Here is a 20,595-nt window from a genome sequence, read left to right on the forward strand (position 1 = left end):
ATCTTCGCAAAGCCCTAAAATCTGCAGGTGAATGAATTCCTCACAACAAGATCACATCCACTCTGTCAGAAATCTGCTGTCTTGAGATGGTCTGATTCCCTGACAGACCAGTCATACTGAATCATTATCGTTGAATCCAATCCACTTATCTCTCAGTTGACTACTCAACTTCTGATAATTCGAGGTTCCCACTATAAAACATGATCAAAAACCCAATTATCTTTGTAGATCACTTATACTTGGCCAAGGCTCAGATAATACCGTTGTGAGTGACTTAGCACAACCCAAGAAATATGTTAATCTGTCCATACTTGCAACCCAAAACACAAATACTAATACTGCCCAAAACACTGAAACTACCCGAAACACCGAGCCGCCTAAAATAGCATGTTGCCACATGGCTGCTTTCCAAAATCTACCGAGACCTCCCTGGTCTCAATTCATTCGCAAATCATTTGAAATATCGGGTTCCGGCCCGGCTGCGGAGCTAAAGGATTCCTAATAGTCATCTCACATGACTTCTGAACGAAATCCTTCTCTAGAACTAGTTGCCACTAGTTATCATGTAGTTGTGGCACTAACAACCTCCTGATCCAATTGATCGGATCCTTGTGTCGAATCCTGACATCACCCAAATCCAAGGCTAAGAGTGATTGCTACCTGACCAATGGTAGCCTTATATCACAAACGACTTTAAGCAGTCCATTGCTTCCTTGATCTCGTAACTGTAGTGGTGTCCCTACAGTCTTATCATTGGCTCAACCAGATCTAATTCATCTGGGTAATTCCAAAATCCAATTCGTGGATTTCCATATCCTCACTGTTGCACCCGAACTGGTGGGTACTACTGTGCTCCTCGTGATCTAACATCCCTACTACCTGTAAACGTAGTGAAAGCTACGTCAACCCTCGTAGGCTTACAACACTCTAACGCTATCTAACAACTTGGTGAATGCTAGGCCTACAACCGCAGACTTACAATAGTTCCAACACTATCTGACCACCTTGTGAATGCTACGGCTACACCCGCAAACTTACAACACTTCTATCACTATCTGATAACCTGGTGAATGCTACGGCTACACCCGCAGACTTACAACACTTCTAGCACTATCTTTTGCGAGTGAATGTTGCGGCTACCCCCATAGTCTTACAACACTTTCCATGCTAACTGACTGTTAGTGAAAGCTATGGCTACCCCCGTAGTCTTACAACACTTTCCATACTATCTGACTGTTAGTGAATGCTACGGCTACCCCCGTATTCTTACAACATTGCCCAAACCGGGTCGAGCACACACTTGACCTAACACTCAACTGAACTTAAGTCCTAACTGAAGCTCTAACCTGGTTCCTGAATCCTGCTATCTGTTTCCAAGGAAAACACGAACCAAAAGTTGGAACATTTTCTATACTCCTAACTCACCCAATCCTCAACCTAGACGACCACTCGTCCGCCCTCCTTCCTGACGAGGATATGAAACTCATCCTAGTTTCACACCTATTATGGCTCCTAAGTAGCGATGAGATTTAGAACCGGAAAACCGGACTGGAAACGGAATCGGACCGGAACCGGAACCGTTAGAACCGGAATATGTAGAACCGGGTCCGGTTCCGGGTTTAAAAATTGGCTTTATCCGGGTTCCGGGTAATCCGGGTTTGGGTCCATCGGGTCCGGGTAAACTGGGTCTAAAAACCGGAACCACTTTTAGGGTCGGAACCGGTTTTTGTGAAACGTTTAAAAGATGCATATCTTATTCGTTTCAACTCCAATTGACATACGATTTTTTCCAAAATGTAGTTTAGAGTTTGTACATGATTTTAGACTATAAATTTGTCATTTTTAGTTTTATATTCATTGACTTACAGTCCTCCAAAGTCGAGATATCAAAGCTGGAAGTTTTTAGTTTTTCAGTTTTTTTGTATTCGGTGAAAGTTTTAAAACATGCATATCTAATTCGTTTGAAGTCGGATTGACATGTGGTTTTTTGCAACTTATTATTTTCAGTTTTTACATGAGTTCATACTATAATTTTGTCATTTTTGGTTTAACATTCAATGATTTACAGTCCTCCGAAGTCGGGATATCAAAACTGAAATTTTTGAACTTTTCAGCTATTTGTTTTTGTACTTTGTATTCTGTGAAAATATTAACACAAGCATATCTTATTCGTTTAAAGTCGGATTGACATGCGGGTTTTTCTAGAGTGTATTTTAGAGTTTGTACATGATTTTAGACTATATTTTTGTTAATTTTGGTTTCGTATTCAATGAGTTACAGTCCCCCAAAGTCGGGATATCAATATGGAAATTTTCAAAGTTCAACCCATTAAGTAGTAAGTAATTACCAAAAAATTCCGGTTTTTTCAGGTTTTCCGGTTCTAAACCCACTTTATCTAGTTCCAACCTACCCACTTTGATTTTTCCGGGTTTTCCGGGTCTAGGACTACTTTACCCGGAACCATACCCGGAACTGAACCGGAATCGGTTCCTATATACCGGTCCGGTTTCCGGTTCTATACAATCCCGTTAACCGGTTCCGGTTTGTCCGGGTCCGGGTCCATCCGGTCCGGGTTTGGACCCACTTTCATCCCTACTCCTAAGTACCTTATTGATTCTCCCCAACTTAGCTTCAGCTAAGTCTTCATGGATCATGAGAATTGAAGGATTCCCAGTCCTTCTTGCTTCCTAATAATCCACTGATGGCAACCTGTGCTTACCGATGCTAATGATCAATTACCATTCAAACCTCAAGATCGCCCATTCTCTGAAGACTTGAAGAGTACTCTTGAAATCTGGTCCAGTTCGACACCTCAATCCACTCCTCAGGCTACTATACCAACTCCTTAAGTTCCCATGTTGGTGACTAGAAACCTTAACCTTTACTCTAGTTGACGAATCCTTGCAGAACCACTAAACTCTAATCAAACACGACCCATGCAAAAAATACAATTCCCTTAAACATCCAATGCCCCAATACTCATGCATCTAACACTCACAACTAACTCCACTATCTTCATGCTACCAGTCCTTTCCTAGCAATAGTAGTGCCTTGAACTCCAAAGTTCTTCCATAGACAACTGTCGACCATACCCAAACAAGGATAGGACCACTGAACTCGGACTTCACTGGAGAACTATTGCTCTAATCCTTACCTAATATCCTCTGAATAATACTCCTAAACTGATCCCGACAAATATTGGGAATGATAACAGTACACACGGAACCCACTCCGCAAGATGCGTCCCTCTGTGGGTTCATCAAGGACCTTTCGGCATGCAGGATGGCATATATGATCCTTGTTAACCCATACACTAGCAAAAAACCGACCCGAGATCTGACTCATCCAAACTCACTCACAATTCCAAAGCGATATATATTCCCAACATCCACCTAGTAGCAGTAAAAGATGACATACCCGCAACCTTTAGAGGAATCCTAATCACCTTTTGATGACATGACCAACCCCGCTACCCTCTAGCAGCCTAAACCCTTGGAGCGACAAACTCCCTTGTGCACTTTCCCGTACGTGCTGCACTGACTCCGACCCTGTTGGCCTTTCACCCGATGATCAAAAGTCATGGATTTCTTCCCGGGACCCTTTACTATACGCACATGGCACAACCCTCTCTTCCCAGGGTGCTCCAAATCGATCTTGCATCTGAAACTCTTGGAAATCATATCATTCAGGGTCTAACGCCCTGTCACACTCACTAGCTCACTTTTCAATGGCTAAGCTGCAACAACTGGAACATCCTTTGTCCCCAAACCGGTTCACAAAATCCTCCCAGAAGCTTCTCAAATTCTCTAAGACTCTCAATGATTCGAGTATGCATCTTGTGCTTTCAGTAGTACGGGCCTAATACTACCTTCCACACCTATCCATACTTTCCTCAGCAATCCTCCCGAATCCTCCAAGTCACTTTCTTAAACTGATACACCCAGTCTCACTAAACCTCACTACTAACCCACTAAAACATATCCTAGGCTTTCCTAGGTTCCCGAACTCACCTAGTCCTCAGCTGCTGAAAGATTCACAATAATTTCAACTAGCTACCTCATGAATATAGCCACATGTAACAGAGATAAGATAATCCTTCAATTAAAAGACCCATCCTTAGAATGGTTGGACTCAAACAAGAGCCACACAATAGGGTCAAATCTATCACTCTGAGATTATCCAGCCTGTGCCACATGTGAATTAGCATATTCACTTAATAGCTAGCTCACATTACTAAGAGTCCCACAAAGCACAAAGTAAACAGCATTCAAACAATGGAAAACCTAACCATCATATTCCAATCAAACCATTCTATCCTCTAATTAGGAATCTGTACATGCAATTCAAAGGCTCATACAATCAGGCATAACCTAAACATGCTATCCTATCATTGACTGATCAGTTCTAGCATGCAAGTCTACAAGCACATACAATAGGCATATAAGGCATCCTTCCTAGATCCTTAGCCATAATCTAGCATGCAGTTCTCATAATCATATCATAACATAACATATCATATTATAACTGTTGGATAAGGTGTCTAAGTCCATAACTTATTTGGTATATACTTGACCCGACCCGACATGGTCCATTTGGGTTGCATTTCACCCGAACAATTTATGGATAATTTTATGAGAGTTCTACACATATGTTTATTAATATATTATAAGTTATAATATATTAATATGAGGTTATGTTATTTAATTAGTCTTAGTCTTAAATTAATTATGAATTAATTTAGAGATTAAAAGGAAGACTAATTAGATTATGGGCTATTGGTTTTATATGGTGTGGGCTAACACTCATTTGTTAATGGGTTAGGCTTGGATGGAAGTCCATGGATGATCCATGGAGCTTTTAACCCATGGATCCTTGGAAAAGGAAAGGTCATGGGTTATTAGGGTTTCACCCTAACCATGTACACTATATAAGCATGCTTATGGTGCATGAAATGGCAACTAGTGAACTAGTGTGTGTGCTTGTGTGTGGCCGAAAATTGCAAGTGTGTATACTCTCTCAAAGTTTTCCAAGTGTTTGTGGTGATTTGTGATTCCATTTGAGGCATTCACACTATTGGTGCTTGGCCCTCAAACTCCTCAAGAATCAAACTCATCAAAAGGTATGTAATCTCTTCTAACTCTTTTATGTTGAAATGTTCCCCATGCCATGTTAGATAGGTTATGAATCTTGGAAAATTATTATTTTGCATGTATTTAGACAAACATAGATCCAAGGTTTATTAGGGTTGCATGCACACTTAGGAAGTGTTAGATTGCTCAAAACCTAATAGTGGTATCAGAGCCTAGGCTTGCTTGTTTGATACTTGATGCAAAATAGTTGAAAAAGTCGAAAAACTTGCTGTCTGCCTGATGAACTCGCCGAGTCCATGTGTATCTTCAACCTACTCGCCGAGTAGGTTCATGCACTCGACGAGTAGGAGCCACAGAGTGCAGATTTTCGACTTTTGCTGCTGGAAATGGACTAGAAACATTACCCTAAACTGTTTTGGTGTTTTAAAACTTGTTTTAGTTGGTGTAATGGTTGTTCTAATCCATTTACAATAGCATATATCAAAATTCCATGATTTTTTATGTGTTCATATAATTCTTGAAATTTTGATGATCATGTTCATGTTCTTATGAATTTAGAAGATGATAGGAATTATTTGTTGAATTGTTTAGAATTAATTCTTGATCATTTATGTGTTTTAATGGAGTCCATAATTTTTCCTCAAGTTATGGATATCCAAAGGTCGCTTTCTTTAACACACACATTTAAACACATAAGTTACATGAAAATGAAGAGTCTTCATTTTTATGAACCTTTAATTCATGAGTTATGAAATGAAAAGTTTTGGATAGTTACAAAACTTGTCCTCAAGTTTTGGAATTTGTAAAGTTTCACACACTTTAATAAACTTTAATTCCAACCCTTAGAGTTTTAATAGTTAAAATTCAACCCTTATACTATTTATAACATTAATGGTTAATTATTATATATATATATAAGAATAAGTCGTTTTACCGTTAGTAGGTCTCATTCACGAAGCCGGTCTATAAGGTGGGTATAAGGTTGTTGCCTATAAAATGGCAACTTAATGGGTGTCCACTCTCACCCACCGCTTGCTTGACTGGTGGAGGGTCGTTAGCCGAACGAGTAGGACAATGACTTTAAATCCTCATTAAAAGTATAATGATTATTATAAAGTAACTAAACCTTTTAATTCCCAATCTTAGTTATTTTAGGAAAAATGTGAACATGGTGCTAGTCCATGGAATTCACACTTTGTACCTTACCAAGTCGTTGGTGGAGCGTATGTGGTTAACCGACACACTAACTTGGACTAGTAAGGATCACGAAGGGTGACTTAATGTTTGTCATGGATCAATGGAGCGTGTGTGGTTAACCAGCACATTGATTAGGTGATAATATTAAGGGTACCAAGTGAATTATCATGGTTATTCACACCTTGTTTTGTGATCCTCGGCATCCCAGTCACAAAACTTGAAGGGCACAATCGAGATTGAAACATGCCATTGAAAAGTTCAATGAATCTCAAAAGAATCTAGGAATTTCAAATCCAATTAAAACCTAATAATTCATTTTGTTTTTCATGGTGGAAATTGGTGAATCGTCATTCACCTACCTTTCAAATATATTATTGCTTAGATTACGACATCCCTCTTCTAAGTATAATATATTGTGATTGGGTCCTAGCCTTAATATTACATTTGGGTGTCTTATTAAGGATTCTATATATCTAATCTAAACTTGCCTTCTTCTTTCAGATGTCTTCCAACACTAATGCTTCAGGCTCTAACCCAACTGGTTCTTTCTCTCTCATGAATCTTTGTGGGAGGGTCATCTTTGATGGTTACAACCTCATGGATTGGATTAGGAACATCAGGATGGTTACTCGTTATGAGGACAAGGAATATGTCCTCGATAAGGAGTTAAAAGAACTTGATGAGTCTACTGCTACTCCTGAGGAGATCGTTGAATTCAGGACACATGAGAGAGATGCTACTAAGGTGGCATGTATCATGATGGCCACGATGACAGCCGAGCTCCAAAAGTCATATGAAGATTTCTACCCTTTTGAGATGCACCAAGACCTGATGGAAAGGTACCATCAGAGTGCTCGTCAGGAGCGGTATGAAATAATCTCCTCCATAATAACTACCCGCATGAAGGACGGTGATTCCGTCACGGCTCACATGCAAAAGATGCAAAGGTATGTGGACCGTTTGCTGAAGCTGAATGTGAACATCCCTGAGGAGTTGGAAATTGACATCATTTTGCACTCCTTACCTTCTTGTTATGACCAATTTCGTATGACATATCATATGAACAAGGAGGAAGCTACCCTCAGCAAGCTTCAAGGACTCTTGAAGACCGCGGAAACCGGTCTTAAGGGCAAGGCGGTTGTTACCTCTACTACTCCTACTCCAACATCTACCCCTGTTTTGGCTATCGGGCAAGGCAAAGGGAAAAAGAGGAAGCACCCTTCGAAGGGTACCAAGGGAAAGTCTCTTAAAGGCTCCTCATCGAAGACCAAGAGCGGTTCTGTCACTCCTTCTGCCATTCCCAAGGATGCTGAATGCTTCTATTGCCATGAAAAGGCACACTGGAAGCGAAACTGCCCTAAGTACTTGCAGGATCTAAAGGATGGGAAAGTGAAACTCACCCATGCAGGTATTTACACTATATTGTCTAATTATTCATCATATTCTAACTCTTGGGTGCTTGATACATGATGTGGTATTCACATATGTTCTGATATGCAGGGCCTAAGAAGAAGTGAGGATGTGGAGCACGGGAAGATAAACTTGATCATGGGGAATAGGAAGGCTTCACCTGTTTCCAAGATTGGAGTTTATACTTTGTTGCTTAATAATGGGTTAAAATTAGATTTGAATAAATGTGTGTACTCGTCTGAAATGGCGAGGAATATTATTTCTTTTCATGCTTTGTACAAACAAGGTTTTACCTTTTCGTTTGATAATGAATGTGGTGGTATTAATGCTTTCTTTAAAAATGTGTTTTATTTTAAAGCATTACCTTGTGATGGTGTGTATGAAACTGTGTCGATTGTAGACAACTTAGGAAATAATGTGTTGTATATTGATTCTTCTACTAGCCTAGATAAATCATCATTGTGGCATTGTCGTCTTGGACATGTAAACAAGAAACGCATAGGTCAACTCCAAAAGAGTGGAGTTTTGGAATCATTCGATCTTAAATCGGATGATAGTTGTGAATCGTGTCTACTTGGAAAGATGACAAAATCACCCTTCACTGGAACTTGTGAAAGGGGTGAGGGTTTGTTGGACCTAATACATACTAATGTATGTGGGCCATTCAAAACCGCCATAAGGGATGCTAATCGGTATTATGTGACTTTTATTGATGATTTTAGTAGATATGGGTATGTCTACTTAATCAAACATAAGTCAGAAACCTTTGAAAGGTTTAAGGAATTCAAACAGGAAGTAGAAAATCAATTGGGCAGGAACATTAAGATGCTTCGATCCGATCGAGGTGGTGAGTATCTTAGTACCGAGTTCCTTGATTATCTTAAGGAGTGTGGGATTGTCTCACAATTGACTCCTCCCAGGACACCACAGCTGAATGGTGTAGCTGAGAGGCATAATCGAACCTTGTTGGACATGGTTCGCTCTATGATGAGTCGAGTTTCGCTACCAATCTCTTTTTGGGGGTATGCCTTAGAGACTGCCGCCCATATCCTTAATCTAGTCCCTACAAAGAAGGTTACCAAAACACCTCATGAGATGAGGACTGGGAAGGTTCCCAATTTGAACCACATCAAGATTTGGGGTTGCGAGGCTTTCGTGAGGCGTGAGACTCATGATAAGCTCGAACCCCGAAGTGAAAGGTGTATTTTCATCGGCTACCCACAGAAATCCTTCGGTTACCTCTTCTACAGACCCAGTGAGAATGTGGTCTTTGTAGCAAGAAGAGGGGTCTTTCGTGAGAGAGAATTTATAAGCCAAGGAGACAGTGGGAGGCAAATTGATCTTGAAGAAATTCAAGAAGAAATTGGTGAAGGAACCTCAGACACTAGCAATCAACCTGAGGAGGAAACTCCTGTTGAGCAAGCTGACATGTCTGTACCTCCGAGGCGTTCCACACGGGTTAGGAACACACCTTCGTTTTATTATGGCTTTCATATTACTACGGAAGGTGATACGTTTATCAGCGATAGTACAATGGTAAATTTGGATGAACCTAGCAGTGTTAAGGAAGCCATGGCAGGCCCGGAGTCTGCTAAATGGAAGGAGGCTATGGACAGCGAGATACATTCCATGTATGACAATCAAGTTTGGAACTTGGTTGACAATGTACCAGGCCGTAAAACAGTCGGGTGCAAATGGATCTTCAAGAAGAAGATCGACATGGAAGGAAAGGTGCATACTTATAAGGCTCGACTGGTTGCGAAGGGTTTTACTCAGACTCAGGGTATTGATTATGATGAAACCTTCTCGCCGGTAGCAAAGATTAAGTCAATTAGGGTTATGCTAGCCATTGCAGCATTTCATGATTATGAGATATGGAAAATGGATGTCAAAACCGCTTTCCTTAATGGAAAGTTGGCTGAGGATGTGTACATGAATAAGCCAGAGGGTTTTGTCAATACAGAGTACCCTAATAGAGTATGCAAGCTTGAGAAATCCATTTATGGATTAAAACAAGCATCTCGTAGCTGGAATCTTTGTTTTGATGAGAAGGTCAAAGAGTTTGGCTTCTCGAGAAGTGAAGATGAGTCTTGCGTGTATGTCAGAGCTAGTGGGAGTATAGTTAGCTTCTTGGTACTGTATGTGGATGACATACTACTTATAGGAAATGACATCCCAACCTTGCAGGGGGTTAAGTCCTGGCTTGGGAAGTGCTTTGCTATGAAGGACCTAGGGGAGGCTACCTATATCCTAGGGATAAGGATATTAAGAGAAAGGAGTAAAAGACTAATTGGACTTAGTCAGACTACCTACTTGGATAAGGTGTTGAAAAGGTTCAACATGCAGAATTCCAAGAAAGGAGATTTACCGATCCAAAGCAATGCCAAACTAAGTAAGACTCAGAATCCGAGTACAGAGGCAGAGATAGCTGAGATGAGCCAACTACCGTATGCTTCCGCTGTTGGCTCGATCATGTATGCAATGACTTGTACCCGCCCTGATGTGGCATTTGCTTTGTGCATGGTCAGCAGGTATCAGGGGAACCCTGGCAAGGCTCATTGGACCGCGGTAAAGAACATTCTCAAGTATCTGCGGAGGACTAAGGATTGGATCCTTACCCTTGGTGGGAGTGATGACTTGAGAGTATTAGGGTATAATGATGTTGGTTTTCAGACTGATAGGGATAACTTCCGCTCTCAGTCGGACTGGGTCTTTACCTTAAATGGAGGGGCAATTTCTTGGAAGAGTTCCAAGCAGGAGACGGTGGCTGATTCGACTTGTGAATCAGAGTATATAGCAGCGAGTGAAGCAGCGAAGGAGGCGATATGGCTAAAGAACTTCATCGGAGACCTTGGAGTTGTACCAGCTATTAAGGAACCTATGGAGATTTTCTGTGACAACAATAGTGCGGTTGCCTTAGCCAAGGAACCAAGAGATCATGGCAGATCCCGACACATTGACAGAAAATATCACTTCATAAGACACAAGATTGAAGAAGGACTCCTCGTGACAAGGAGGATATCGTCGGATGAGAATCCTGCAGATCCCCTTACGAAGGGACTGACGAGGGTTAAGCATTTTCAGCATGCGAGGCACATCGGGCTGAGGGACGATATTAGTTTTACAGATTAGATAGTTTTCCTGAAACTTGTAAAATGTAATCGACGTTTGATGATGAATAAAATTTATGATTTATTTATGAGTAAAGTGTTACTATCATTGTCAATTATTTACTATTGTTTCAGTTTTGTATGTTTTGACTTCCAGAATAATTAATTTATTCAAACCTCCACAATCGGTCATACGTCGGAAGTAGGTATGAATCAAGATTGTCATGAATTGGGTTTGTAGATGGCTAAAGGTGTTTAGACATTGTAATGGTTGCTGCAACATTCATGAGTACTCATAAATTATGAGTATTGGTATAAACCCACGCTCACTTGTATCACTTCATGGAATTTATCTCGAGTGATCGTGAGACGATAATATCATATAAGTCTTCAAACCTAGAGATATGAGTTGTTACCTATGAGTTGGTTGTGCATTGATTGCACGAAAACGCATCAGTAACTTGATGTTATAAAACGTGCCTTCGTGTACAATTCAACAAGTAGTAGAACAAGCATATGAGTCGAAGTTTATCTGTTCCTTCTAGAAATAGAAGCGATATCTGGGCCCGTCGATGATTTTGTGTTGACCCATGTACCGGGCCCGGTCAGAACTAAACTGATGTGTTCAGTAAAGTTCTCTGTCAAACAAATCGGAAATCGAGAAACAACTGCCAGACAATAAGCAAGACATAGTTCCATGTGTTTGTCCGGCTGATATCATGAGAACAGAGGATTATATGATCACTTGTCTTAAAATGGCGCTTCATAGTTCAACAGAGTTTTCGAGAGCTACGATTGCTGGTTGGTTCCTGAAGTTATATAGGCAAATAGAGTTATTAGACTTATCCAAGTGGGAGTCTGTTGGATAAGGTGTCTAAGTCCATAACTTATATGGTATATACTTGACCCGACCCGGCATGGTCCATTTGGGTTGCATTTCATCCGAACAATTTATGGATAATTTTATGAGAGTTATACACATATGTTTATTAATATATTATAAGTTATAATATATTAATATGAGGTTATGTTATTTAATTAGTCTTAGTCTTAAATTAATTATGAATTAATTTAGAGATTAAAAGGAAGACTAATTAGATTATGGGCTATTGGTTTTATATGGTGTGGGCTAACACTCATTTGTTAATGGGCTAGGCTTCGATGGAAGTCCATGGATGATCCATGGATCTTTTAACCCATGGATCCTTGGAAAAGGAAAGGTCATGGGTTATTAGGGTTTCACCCTAACCATGTACACTATATAAGCATGCTTATGGTGCATGAAATGGCAACTAGTGAACTAGTGTGTGTGCTTGTGTGTGGCCGAAAATTGCAAGTGTGTATACTCTCTCAAAGTTTTCCAAGTGTTTGTGGTGATTTGTGATTCCATTTGAGGCATTCACACTATTGGTGCTTGGCCCTCAAACTCCTAAAGAATCAAACTCATCAAAAGGTATGTAATCTCTTCTAACTCTTTTATGTTGAAATGTTCCCCATGCCATGTTAGATAGGTTATGAACCTTGGAAAATTATTATTTTGCATGTATTTAGACAAACATAGATCCAAGGTTTATTAGGGTTCCATGCACACTTAGGAAGTGTTAGATTGCTAAAAACCCAACAATAACATGTATGGGTATCTTGGGGAAAACTTACTTGAGCTCGGCTGATTGCACGCATCACACACCTTGTTCTTTTCAAAGTTCTTTTCTCTTTACAAACTTCTTTTTATAAAATGATTTTACTTTTGAAAATTTTTCATACCAAGTCCTTAGTTTGAGTCCATACACACCCGAAAGTATGTCCGAATCCCTCAAACCAATGTTCTGATACCAACTCGTAACATCCCAAAATTCAAGACCAAAAATTTCGTTTTTAATTAAGTTATTATAAAACCAACAATATAAAAACATTCATAATAACATCACATGTCAAGACCCAAGTGTCAGTAATCAAAACATGTTATCATAAAACAATATCAGAGTGTAATCCCAAGGATCTCATGTGTGGAAAATCATAGTGTGATGCGCTGCAATCAAGCCGGCTCCATTCCCTTGAAAACGAATACCTGAAACCAAAACTATAAACCGTAAGCACGAAGCTTAGTGAGTTCCCCCATCATACCACATACCATATAACAAACATACTGCCAGGAAATTCTGGGGTGCCCGACCTACCCATGTCAAGCAATTCTGGGGTGCTTGACCTACCCTACCAGGAAATTCTCGGGTGCTTGACCTACCCATGTCAAGCAATTTTGGGGTGCTTGACCTACCCTCCGGTTTATCTCAACCGGTTACGGGGACTATTTCACCCCTACCACTACCACATAACAACATAACAAAAAGATATTGTCAGGCATATCTGGGGTGCCTGACCTACCCTTTGGTCCTTACGACCGTACTCGGGGACTATTCCCCCTACTACCTACTATCACATAACATCATATCATGCTAGCACATAAACATATAAGGTAGTAGCAAACCTAGATGATTATCAAAAAGACAATCATCTATCAAACAACTCTACTAGTGGGCAAGCATTGTGGCCTTAGACCCACTTCTACTAGAAGGTAACTCACCTCACTCTGCTAAAGTCCCGCAGACGAAACTCTGGCTGCTGGATGACAGCTTCCCTAACTGTCAATATCAAAACAACACCCAATTAATAATTAGTTTCCAACACAAAAATCATAAGTCCATGCTTGGGTAAAGATTGCTTTACCCCTATGTTAGTTGATTCAACTCAATGCCCAATCCAAAGGCCCAAGAGTTAAACTATGAATCAAGGCCCAACATATGGCCTAATTTTCCAAATTGGGCCCAAACCTTTACATGGTCTTATTCTAAGGCCCAACCATTTAGTCCACTCCAAACATTTGGCAATTCTAATGGCCCAATATCTCATAATCACGGAGGCCCAACTATGGCCCACCTATCGCCTAATTTTCAAAATTGGGCGCAAACCCTCATATGGGCCTTACCCTAAAGCCCATTCATATATTCTTAGTCCATATGATTGTTCTTGGATGGCCCATTATTGGCCCAAACACCAAAGCCCAATAGAAAGGTCCAACATAAAGCCTAAGTGAAATTAGGGTTTTCACATAAAATGACGATGAAACACTTAACCCATTAAGGACTTAATCCATTAAGTCCATCAATCTTTTGGGTCAATCATGTAGTGTGGCCGAGCTTAATATACAATCCCAATGCAGTCATCCAAAATGCATGTCCCGACAGTCCAAAACCCATATGTCCAATATTAGGGTTTTCTAAACCCTAATTAGGGTTTCCAACCCAACCATAGCCCAATAGGCCCAATAGCTAGGTCTTTTGATCAATTAGGGTTCATTAGGCCCATTAGGGTTTCACTAGGCCCATTAGAGTTTTGCTAGTCAGGCACCACCCACTACCATCTCGGGTAGTGGTGGTCAACAGCGGCTCACGGTGTGACGGTGGCGACCACCACCTTACGGTGGTGGTTAGGGTTTCTAGTCTGTTTTTGTCCAAGCATCCAAAAAGCAACTACATGCAAGAAAAAGCACACCATCACCCAACACAACGGTTGGTGGCGGTAGGAGGCGGCAGCCACTACCTCACGATGGTGGTTTTGAGTTTATTATTATTATTATTTTGTTACAGATTACAACAAACAAAGCAAAATCCCAATAACACACACACACACACACTAAGCTACACACACACACGGCCACCCTTATGGTGGCCGGCGGTGGTAGATGGAGGCAGCCACCAGCTCACGGTGGGGGTGGTGGCCTTTTTCTCGATTTTTCCGGCCAAACAAACCACACACAACACACACTACAACAGGAAACCCACCCACACACTTGTTTTGCCCGGAACAGAATCCACCCTTCCGGTGACATTTGGCGATGGCAGAACCATGGAGAGGAGACAACGGTGGTGATTTTGCGATGACAGCCACCACCTCACAGTGGTGGCGAAGGCTCCTCTTGATCTTATACCCATCAACAAGTCGACACACGTACATATGAGACACACACGAACCACTGACGGCATTGTCTTCAACGGAAACGGGCGACGACGGAGAGAAGATGAGATTGTGGTGGTGATCACCCTACCAAGGCAACGGCTAGAGGGTAACGGTGGTTCACGTCTTTAGCGGAGTGGCACATCGCTGACTCGGTGCTCGGAGAAGCAAGGGGGTAGGGTGGTGGTCGGTGAGGGAGGCATAAGTGGGAGGTGACAGCTGTTTCACCCTCCTAGGGTTAGGTTGTCGGGAGGATTATATACCCGCCTCCATTCTAAACATTTTGGCATAATGACATCAATAGTCCTTCCCTTCCTCTTTTTTTTCAATCTTAGCCCATAATTTACCATTTAAACCCCACCTTTTAAAATTCCTTACAAATCAAGTCCAAAATTTACCAAGCAGCCCCCTCCTTCTACAAATTGTTTTCAATTGAAGTCCTTATGTTACCATTCAGCCCCTAAGCCTCCAAAATCTCTTCAAATTAAGTCCCAATAATTTACCATGTAGTGCCTGCCTTCATAATTATTTACGAAACCAATCCGAAACTTAAACTTTTAACACCCAATCTCTAAAATTATGACAATCAGATCCTCGTTACCAACACCTTACTATATATAATTATTGATTTTAGGGCTACTATATATTTATTTATTTAATTAACGGGGTGTTATAATATATACACCTAAATTTTTAGTTTTTGGGAAATATAACTGATTTTTTTCTTATATATTGGAAGACGTTATCATGTATTTTTATCATAGATTGACAAATATTTACATATTTAGTCTATTATATTTGATGTTCGTCATGTTTGTGGTTGACGATTGATGGCGGGTTTTGCAATTGTCACAACCCTGTTTAGATAATACCATCATAATTTAGTATATATCTTTAACACAGAATATCATATATTTAATATACATTAATCTTTTTAAGTAGTAATATTTCCCTTAATATTTTCATGTAATAATACCATATATACACTTTATACATATATAACAATATCTGGTTCACACAATGTATGTTATCAAATATATATTTAACATATATTCCAGATCATAGGCATTTAATTCTCATATAAACTTTCAACTGATATTTAATACTTTTAATAAATACTTTTATTAAAATCATGTTCATAAAAATAACTATGCACTCACCTTATTGAAGTGGAAGACTTACGGGAAAGTCCGCTCCATGTAACACTTCAATTTTCCCTTTGAACGACCTAATTACTAATATTACTAAGTCTTAATATTTTTTTTTCATATTTATAAAGTTATACTAATCATTACCAAATTCTTCAATAATCCTAAAGAAATACCGAGTTCTATAAGAACATGAATGACAAATGACATGTAAGATCTCTTTGGAGGTAGGATCCGTTTGGTAAAAAGATGTACTATTTTGAAAAAGACATTTTCAACACCTTACCGATTTAGCCTAGACATCATTCTCGTAAATAGATCGATCAGTATAACGATTGATATTACTAATAAATCTTATTTATAAGTTCATACTGACGACTATGACCATAAATATAAGTTATACGTAAAGCATAGGAAGTATAAAATCAACTAACAAGTTTTCTAGTGAAAAACCAAAAATTGCACGGGCAACACTTCGATATCGAAAGCTCTATTTCGTCGGGCTCTCTGATGCTCCATAGCTTTGCTACTAACACTTGAAAACTCCTAAAATCGGGCCTCGGGTTGCAGGAAATTAGTGAGAGAAAACTAAAGAGAATTGTGGGGTAAAATGCTCAAAAACTGAAGTATATACAGACTCTTCAGAATGACGTGTCACGCCTAGGCACTTCGCACCCTACCTACGTGGTTGATTCTCCTTGCGAAACGTCGACAATTCCGGTTGGTGGCTTATTTGGCTCTCCTACTAACGCATGTCATTCTCCTATTGTGCCACATCATCGATGTGTAGGGGAAGGGTCTTTCTGGTTGCTCCACATGTCGGCCGTCCGGTAGGGCCATGTGTCTCGCCGGGTGTGGAGCCATTATTGGGTATTTTTCGCATTCATTAAAAAATCATAACTCTCACATATAAGATTCGTTTTCGACCTTATTTATATCCCCTGTTCCGTATCGATGAGTAATACAACTTTCATTTAGACATCGTCAGCTAATTTGCACTCTGTTTTTAATTTTACAGTCCGTGAAGGTTACACTGTAAAATACTCTATGAAATTCATAACTTCTATATATGAACTCCGTTCTCGGCGTTTTTTATATTGGCGGATTCGTATTTATGATGACATCAACTTTCTTTTAGATTGGTTTGTCAAACGCTCAACCTATTTTCATTTTATAATTTATGACACATATGTGTATCGTGTCGAACACGAAACTTCGAAAAATCATAACTTCTTCATATGAAGCCATATTTCGTCGTTTTTATACTTACATATTCATAATTATGATTACTACGACTTTTATTTGGATTATCTATTCAAAATAATGTTTTATCTAAAATGTTATTTTATCGTTCTTAAACGTCTAGCCTAAATTTGCGGGCGTTACATGTTAATTCAACTATCACTACTAGAAACCCTTACAGTTGTTCGGTTACATACTCCCTGCCCGCTTATCTCACACTCCTAAAGCATATATTTATTTCACATTTCATTTTTCTTCGCCCCCTTTCAATCGCCCTTAGACTAGTTACGTTGTTCAACTAAACTCATTGTCTCCCCGCTCTATTAGGTCGGAATCCGGTCGTCGAAAACCTTTTCTCATATATTCTGTTCACCAGTCATCGCCAACAATATACTATTATCCCTTGGTGTCAAAGGTGAATTCCTTTATTGTTTTGCCCAAAAACTTTATTTATTCTCATTGGAGAAAGACTTTCCTCTATTTTCTTTGATATGGGCAGAGAATACTACACTATCAATAACAAGAAAAAATAGCAATCATGTTTCAAATGGTTTGAGCTTCGAAGTAACCTGATATCTATCGAAAGGTGAGAACATGTTGGTATTGGTTGTTTTGCCTATTGATGCATTATGTTCGGCTTGGAAATATCAACAGAAGACTATCATCTCTATCCGACAACGATCATAACATAACTTCATTCATTCGTAGAAGCTTTGGGATAATCATTAGCATCGAGGTTAATCACCACCCCACCTCTTTCATACATATGAAATTACACAATGCGAGAGTGCATGTCCAACACATATCGAAAGCGATTATGCTCCGTTTGCGGTTTCAACCACAACCTAACTTGCACGAGATTCATGATGGAATCCTCCAATAAAAGTTAACAGTGTTAAACAAGCTAGTCATTGGTCCGGAGAAAGAAGATGATTGTCTTTAAATGAAAAAAGAAAAAAGGAATTTGCTTAAATCGTTCGACATTCGGAACAAACACAATTTTATTCATGCTTTAGACGATTTGGCTAATTATATAGACTTCTATACTAATTATGTCGTTTTTGAATTTATTACCGGAAATTCTAACGGTATATTTTCTGTTTTTTTTAAAAGAAAACAAAAATTCCCACGGATTAAACTAGAAACAAAAAATCCATGGTTAAAACAAAAAATTTCAAACTACATGAAAATTCAACTAGTAGTAACTACAAGATTTGAAACTAAAAAGCTCATACAACCATTTGAAAAAAAAATCATCTGATCCATACAAAAAATGTGGCATTCACATTAGAAGAAAAATGTGCATTGATGTCCATGTCAACATATAATTGTTCAATATGTCATTTTCAAATAAATAAAACCGACCAAAAAGTCTTAACAAAAATTTATAAAATACCAGGTAGACATTTAAGATTGTCGGCTGATTAGAACAGCACTAACCCCTTGCCAATCTTATGATATTTGTCATCCTCGTTTTCGTTAAATTTATTTATTATTTTAATTTTCAAAGTTAATTTTTCAATGTCTTTTTAATGCTATAATTTTAGGAAAATTTAAATTATTCCAAATAAATAAAGAATTTTTTGCTACACGACATGTTCTCTTTCATTTGGACAAATATCAATTTCTGGTAATTTACAATTAAATCATTTTCACTTGTCAGTATAAAACAATGCCACCTAATAAAAACGTATATGATCTAAATTAAGTAAATTAAATAAATCAAATAATTCAACCAATTTTTTAAAACATATATTGGGAAAGTCTTCAATCAATCTACAATTTATCCTCCAAAAATAAAGCATTGGTTATATTGTTTCTTTACAAAATTAAGCTTGATTTCATTAATCATTCTTATTTTAAAACTTTTACTTGATTTGCTTCAAAACTTTTACTTGATTTCCTTCAAATCGGTCAATGAAATATTTTCGTTTGTATATAAAAATAATTACATTGAAATGGGAGATTTAGACGGTGAATGAAATATTACCAATAAGACATTTAATGTTGTATTCAAAGAAGTATTTAAAAATTTATGATTTTTAAAAACTATTTAGAATATTTCATTAATGATTTTTTTTTTTTTGTATTTTGGGTTCAGTTACATATTTATTCAATAAAGTCTTTACTTATATGTATTGTATTACTTTAATAATTGGTTGATGTTTGAAATTTTATATTATTTTTTTAACAAACCCGTGTAACACACTGGTCTTACACCTAGTTAATTCATATTTTATCTTCCTATTTCATCATTCTATCTATTTATTGATTGCCAAGTGTAATTTATTAATTCTCTTTTCTTATCTTATTCTTTGACTAGACGAATGCCTGTGCGTTGCGTGAGATATAAAAAAATATTTTATATTAAAAATAACTAAATCATTGTTATTAACAATTAAATAATAATTTCATAGAAAATATAGAAAATGATTTTTAGTATTGTTATTATGTTGAACTATATTATAAGAGATAAGGTTGGAACTTGAAGTTGTTTTGCATATACAAAGCTATAAGATTAAAATAGAAAAATTAATTTTTAAAAATAAGTAAATCGTTATTGTTATCTATCAAATAATAATTTCATATTAAATTAAAACGTTTATATTAAATATTATCATTATGTTGAAAATACGATAATAGAGACATCTTTTTATCTATCTTAAATTTTATCATTTTGTACAACATATGATAATAGAGACAATTTTTTTTTTTATCTTAAATAGTAAAAAAAATGTTTTGTATCATAAATATTACCATAATTATGTAGAACATATGATAATAGTGACGTCTTTTATAAGGTTAAAATTTTAAATTGTATTACATACAGAGTTGTAAAATTTGGCTAACACAACCAAATACTTGGCATGTTACTTAAACTCGACCTCCAATGGAAGCGAGTTTGCCTAACTCAGTCAGAAGACACTCGGATCCTTATTAAACTCGACCCAAATCTAAAATATACGGTCCAAAATCATTTTCGAAATTCTGAAATTTAATTGGTCACTTGTCGACAAAGACAATCTCACCAAAGAATACACTCAACGTCCTACAAAGTTAGATGCAAAGAAGATCTCATGGCTTAGTCCCTTTGAAATATTTCACAACTTTTCCTATTTATAGAGGAGAATACATTCTCTTCTTTACTCTCACGATCAATGTGGGATGAAGACATTTTAATTAAACTCATTTTTTTATTTGCCAATAATTTAATTTTGTTAAATAAAATATTAAATAATAGAAATAAAACGTTATCCAGAAAATTTATTGTTCAATAGTTTCATTTTTCAGTAATCTCGTAAGTTGCTATAAAAAATTAAGTTTTTATTGAATAACTTTTTGTTAAATCCTAAAATCATAAATTCAGTTAGGTACTTAATATAGAAA

This window comes from Lactuca serriola, chromosome 5 (assembly GCF_051521515.1).
Source record: "Lactuca serriola cultivar US96UC23 chromosome 5, Lser_US96UC23_V15, whole genome shotgun sequence".
In the NCBI taxonomy this organism is placed as follows: Eukaryota; Viridiplantae; Streptophyta; class Magnoliopsida; order Asterales; family Asteraceae; genus Lactuca; species Lactuca serriola.